Raw genomic sequence first — 6,850 nt, 5'->3', positions numbered from 1 at the left:
GTGGGTAACTTAAGTTACCCACAGCCCAAGATGGAGCCGCCTGGCTTCGGTTAGGAAGTTTTCTCCTATATAATTACAATACCATGAATGCAAAAGAAAAGTTCAGTAATTAAAAAGTTATATAAATCTTTTAGTGAAACTCTGCAATGTAAAACGTGGTTAGTTACTACAAAATAAACGATTACAGCACGATTTGCCAAAACACTTATGATGTCCGTAACTTCAAAACAACGTGTCCGTAACTTTTTCCCTTATACCAATAGGGATGTCCGTAACTTTACCATGATGTCAGTAACTTTAAAAGAGGTCAATCCTTAGCAAAAATACAGATGAATCAGTCCAAACCTCTAAAGAAGATATGTATGATTTGATACCCGATCTTATTGAACCCCTGAGGCCAATGAAACTGTTAGAAGATTTTAAATCTACCTTTATTACTATAATAAACTGACACATGTTCAGCAATATAGCCTTCCATCTACTCCTAGATATTGGCATTTTTTTCTCACAATCAACAACACATCACACTAGATATAGTAGAGACCATACGTTTTTGGCTAACAATTCAGAAATTATTTAAAGGAAAGAATATCATTTTTTTCCGCCAAGGACTCATCAGTGAACAATCAATAAAGCTAGAAGAATGTTAGATAAATTTTGCCGTACCGTCAGATCCCGTTTTATCCCGGGAATATTTTTTCAAATTTAACGGAAAATCCGTGACACTCTGGTTTACTTTTTCTCTTGTTTAGTTTGAAGCAAAGCGCTATTGTATAAATATATGTAATAATTAAAGGGTTTGATAGTGTTTATTGTCCTTTAACTGTTGAAATTGTTTATCTTACAATTTTGAAAAAAAGTTACCCACATCCGAAAATAAAGTTACGGACAGTCTGATCATTTTTAACTTATAAGTTACGGACATCTTATGCATTTTTAAAAGTTGGCCTTGCGCTAAAGTGAAGTCAAAATTAACGAATTTGAGGAGATGGTAGGTGATTTCTTTATTCAAAAATCCTATCAATATTTGCATAGTTCGTGAAAAACTTTGCAAAAAGTATATTTCGTATCAGGTGTCATCTCAACGAGTTTAGAGTCCGCCATCTTGGGCTGTGTTAAGTTACCCACGGCCGTTTAAGCACAGTGAACTTGTGCATATCAGAACTCGATCTTTAAGTAGATGTAACAGGGTTTTTTTGGAACACAATTCGCAGTTATGGACAAATATATACATACATATGTACTAGAGATAATTTTTTTATTTTGTTGGAAATTACATTCATAAATTCAGCCAATATCAATTATCAAACACAAATTATCTAGTAAAATAAAAGTTCAATTGCATTATACTATTTGAGTATTCATTGTCAAGACATATTATTTATATTTATCAATGAAAAAAAAATATAAATTAAATAATTAAATTAAAAAAAAGATGTCCTTCGTGATTTTTTCAGTCGTGTCTCTTGTTGGTGTATAGAAAAGTGTTATTATCACATGATATAAGATGCCAGTTCGTGTTAAACTACTTTTTCATGATTATAAATTGATAATTTGTTTGTACATGTACTACTTCACAAACAACAGATAAACGCGAGTTATGCTAAAATATGTGCTAGTTGTCGTCCTGCAGGTAGGCAAGTGTTTGCTCAATGTTGAAAGCCTTGTCGTAACTGTTAGATGATGAATAGCAATACAAGTTATGTTTATTAGTTTAATATTGTTTTTCTTCATGTACACATAGTAAATCTTTTGTTTCATGAATTGATACACCAATATGTATCCTTTTGTTCAATTATAGATTGCCTAACGATGTTATTTTAACACACTATTTAAATATAAGAATGTTTAAAATATTTACAAAATTATGAAAATAAACCCAATATTTTGCTAGACCAACTAGCTTCTGTTCAATTATATATGTTTATGTTTGTAACCGATCTCAAATGAGATTCATAGATTCAAATTTCGTTTTTTAACTGAAAGAAACTAGCTATTTATTTAGTGTAAATAAGTGATAAATTAAATATGTGAAAACTGACAAAAGTCTATAAATTGATTGAGAGACGCATATACTAACAAAATCATAAATTCATTGAACAGTTTATCATTCAAGGGCGTCTTACTTTGTTTCAGACATCGTTCGTTAGACGAGAAGAATTATATCGTTTTATTTCATTTAGGTCTGGGAGAATGAATAATTTGTATCAATTTCTGTGCTAAGTCCTGGCTTTATCGAAAAAGTTCATACTATTATGTAATTATATATTGACTAAATGATGTTATAGACATTCTAGCACTTCAAATTCTTATGCAATACTAAAATACAGACAATCATTTTCTGATTTTTTAGTAAATTCTTATGTAAGTCATATATCTCTACAACTAATGCTTCATTTGACCGTTATAGTTTTATATAGTACAGAATTAGATTTTCTCGAAATAACTCACTTACACAAGTGCAAAAGTATTAATCCACCATTTTCTACATTTGAAAATGCCTGTACCAAGTCAGGAATATGACAGTTCTTTTCTATTCGTTTTTGATGCATTTTGTTATTTGATTTTGCCATGTGATTATGGACTTTCCGTATTGATTTTCCTCTGAGTTCAGTATTTTTGTGATTTTACTTTTTAGTACCAAATTCATATGTTCTATATAAAATGTTCATATTTAACTAGATAAAATTAGTTTCCAGGTACAATATATTTCAAGGGAAATAACGATATCACAACTTTCCTTCCCTAAATTTTAATCAAAGATACTAAGACTGAAATTTTGCATTTGCTCCAGACGTGCGTTTCGGCAGCAATCAAATCAACATCTGGCTAATAAGTTTAAAAGGCCAAATGACGTACGAAGTTGAAGAACATTGAGGAACACAAATTCTTAAAAGTTTACTAACGACAGCTTAATGTTTGGCCTGTGCCAAAAGAGAACAAATAAGTTTGATCTATTTTCAAAGAAATTTGGCGAATTAATGTACCTCAACCTATATCAACAGGGACAAAACGTTTTTCATACTAAAGGTATAAATAGTATTTTTAACCAATTCATTCTTAATCTGTTACAGAATAGTTTCTTTATTTCGATGAACCTTCCGATATGTTTAGTATTCTTAATTTAGTTGCGTACATTTGTTTTCATTTATACTTTTTTACGTATTTTGAAAAAAACCAATACTGTTTAATAGCATGTGATATATTTCATAAATCATCTTCAAAAAGTTGTGTTGACAGTTATTTTCGATTCCAATATAATTCTACTTTATTTTGTTCCAATTTAAATCAAAAACTAATAAACTATGTAAATCTCCTTAATAGAAAAGAAAAAAAAAATACCGAACTTTAAGAAAAAATCAAAGCGGATAGTCCCTTATCAAATTCCAAAATAAAAAACTCAAACAAATGAAACCAATGGACAACGTCTCCTGATTTTTTACATTCATTTTCTAATTCAGAAAATGAAGAATTCAACATATTGCAAACTCGGTGACGTGTAGTCTATATTTGGTTGAACCCAACATGGCACATTAAACAGAGGACAGATGATGAGTAAAAATGTCAGAAAAAAATTGAAAGATTCAAAAACCTTTTGATAGAATGGGGACATTCTAAAGCATCCATTGATTGTTTGCTGTAATTTTGTATTATCTTAAGAATTTTTATTGGCAGAGTATTTAGGCCGAATACCTTTTAAATCTCAAGAGAGAACATTTAATTTCTTGTATTTGTCGAAATTCGTTATTAATCCGGTAAACATGGCATGTCTGAAGTATTTTACTGACAATGTATTTACATTTGATGTTTTAATAAACCTATTGAATAGATATGGAACACGAGAAGAATGAATTAATACTTGAGAGTTTATTGTGTATTTCAATTGAATAATATTTGTTTATCTTTTGAAATAAGTACTGTTAGAATTTTATAAAGACCAGAGTACAATTTGACTTGAATTAAATTCAAATTAAATTGACAAACATATTGTAGAAAAAGGATTGTGTCCTCAATGACACCATGGATGCGATCAAAAGAACTTTTAGATATTATATCTTTTGATTTTGTTCACACACAAAAATGTTGTCAATAAAATGGAATGTTATGCGATTGTAATGCAGCTGAGTTTAGCTAGCTATAAAATTAGCTTTGTTGCACTAATGTCTACATAAGGAATATAACAGTTGTTTTCCATTCTTTTATGAGTTGGAACTTTTTGTATTCCAGAGTCACAAATAAGTCTTTGGTAGAGGAAACGCATGTCTGAAACAAATTCAAAATATCAATTCTGGTATCTATGATGAGTATATTTGTAAGGGAGTTATAATGACATAGTGCAGCATACATGGTAAAACAGCTACCACAATGTTTAAACCTTAGAACATATTTATATCAACTGTAGAAATATAAGGAGATAAGGTATTATTGCTAAATACACTCATAGATACCCGGACTAAATTTTGTATATACGCCTAATGAAACTACTATCCACATGTACAAGCAACCACAGTTTGACTGGTAATCCAGGCCTAACCTCCGTCGTTCGTTATGATTTTCTCAGCACCCTAATCACAAGGCAGATCTCAGACTCGAACGTTTTAGTCCTATTCATTGCCTGCATCATATTTGTTACTGAAACAACACTCTGAGCCGATTTAAAAACGGGTTGATTTACACTTTAAAGGAACTGTTCGTTGTCTGTCAAGCCATCTGATTACTCTGGCACAATTTGCTGACTTCGTCAACAAAATGTTTGCTCGTGCTTTGAAATACTGCATATCAGAAAAGCAGTACCTAGCAATTCAACAGTTGTTACAATACCCGGTCAACTACCTTCCGCACTCGATACGAAGACTCTTTCATAGTGCCACAGTGGTGGTCAATTATATAATCAGAGAGGTATTTCGAACAGTGCAGTGAAAGCTACAGATTTTTGATGCATAGATACATTAACTATATATCTTAATACAATTCAACGCTTATTTATGTGATAAATTGGGACTAAAATTAATCTCATACAAAAAGCAAATGCAAAAATGTGGAACACGAAAAGAATGGATTGACTTTTTCTACATATTATGTAACCTTATTTGAACGAATTGTATTCATCAGATGTATTGGCGAACAGGTTACGTCTAATGTAGGTGACTAATTGTAAAGCGAGGCATCAGGTGTGATAGCAAACAGGTGTAATCTTATATTATTGACAGTAATTAACATTTTGAATTATCTTCCTCAGATGAAATGGCGACAGATATAGTCTTATATAATTAACAGTCATTACGTTTTTAAAAGTAGTAAATTACTTAAATCCTCGTATGGTTATTAGACGTAAATCACATCTGCTTCGTTACTTTACATTTTTATTTTCTATATTTCTTCTGGTTTTATTACACTTACAGGTCTTGTACATGACCAAAAGTAGGTTTGTTATATTCACCGAGTTTGGTATAATCTTGAGCAATAACTTGGTGACCAAATTTCTACGATTGTTTTGAAATGCTAAATGTCTGTTTCCCTGTAGCGTTTTACAACTTTTCTAGAGATCAAACATATCTCGGTTAATATTCTGCCATTCAGTATTACTGAGCAATTACGATTATTTCATTCATAGATATTACGTAAGCAAATAGACACAAATACAGATATATAATTTGTTTGTTATGAAATGAAAGAAAAGGATGTGAAATACTTGTAATCCTAGTTGATGCTATTATTGTTCCTGGAAATTTCTTGTATTTAATTTGTTTCTTGGTATTAAAATATATTTTTTTTTATTTTTCAGTACAAAAGGACTTGATATCAAACAAACAAACGATAACTTTTTAATAACAGATATTCCAAAACGCTCCATTTGTAACATTAGCATGCATTTTTATTCAGCAGGCATGTGAGGCAATTTCCGTAACTACATCAAGTTTCAGTTACTTAATTATTTCTCTCATTTCATGAGCTATATGCGTAAACTATACTCAAGGTATTACATAATTTTCTGTTGATATGTTTACACTTTATTACAAACCAGGTATTGCCTCCCTCAGGCAAAACATATTTTGTTTTATTACCTTAATCTTTTATGTCCCTTTCGTCCCTTTCCAACAAGTACTACATGAAGTATTTAGAAAGTTATAAAAGATTTGACTTCAATTTTTTTGAGGTCGTAGATGCAATAACAAAGCAAATACAGAAAAGCATTTCAAAAGAACCAAATTTGATGATTTGACATTGCTAGATTTCAATGGTTTCAAAGGCATTTCGATAACCCTATTCAAAAATTATATGTCTGTTCACGAGAAAACGGATTACTTAACTCCCGAAAATTAATAATTTCAAAAAGCCTTCTTGTGTTAGTTTTTTAAGGCGCTCGACATAGTGCAGACGTTGTTACCATGATGTTTCAAACGCTTGGGTTTACATTCTTTTGAGAAAGGAATTACAATTTTCTGACGCAAATTTCCGGATTTAGCATTTCTAGATTTTAAACGAAGTACAATTGAATTATTGTGCTTTTCCTGTATAACTGCATGTAAACGATAGACGTACTTATTTCTATGAATATACTAGGTTAGATCGTCAAGAATAAACTTCATGAATGGTTTTGAATTTCGCTTTAGGTAAACAGTAATTCACGTTAGTTCGTAGACTAGTTATATTTTTAAAGTGCCCATTGACTGGCTTCAATGTAGATGAAGATGTCACAATAAGTCAGCATAGAGACGCAGGGTAGATGTCACAATTGGTTTTGTGGGAATATTTCTTTGGAAAGTGGCGTTCAATTTACAGTAGAACAGCCTCTGTACAAATATTAACACAATACTCTCATTAAGAGAATACAATAGCGTTTTTTCCT

The sequence above is a fragment of the Mytilus trossulus genome, chromosome 8, assembly GCF_036588685.1.
Source record: "Mytilus trossulus isolate FHL-02 chromosome 8, PNRI_Mtr1.1.1.hap1, whole genome shotgun sequence".
Classification (NCBI taxonomy): domain Eukaryota; kingdom Metazoa; phylum Mollusca; class Bivalvia; order Mytilida; family Mytilidae; genus Mytilus; species Mytilus trossulus.
This window is presented reverse-complemented; position numbering follows the sequence as displayed.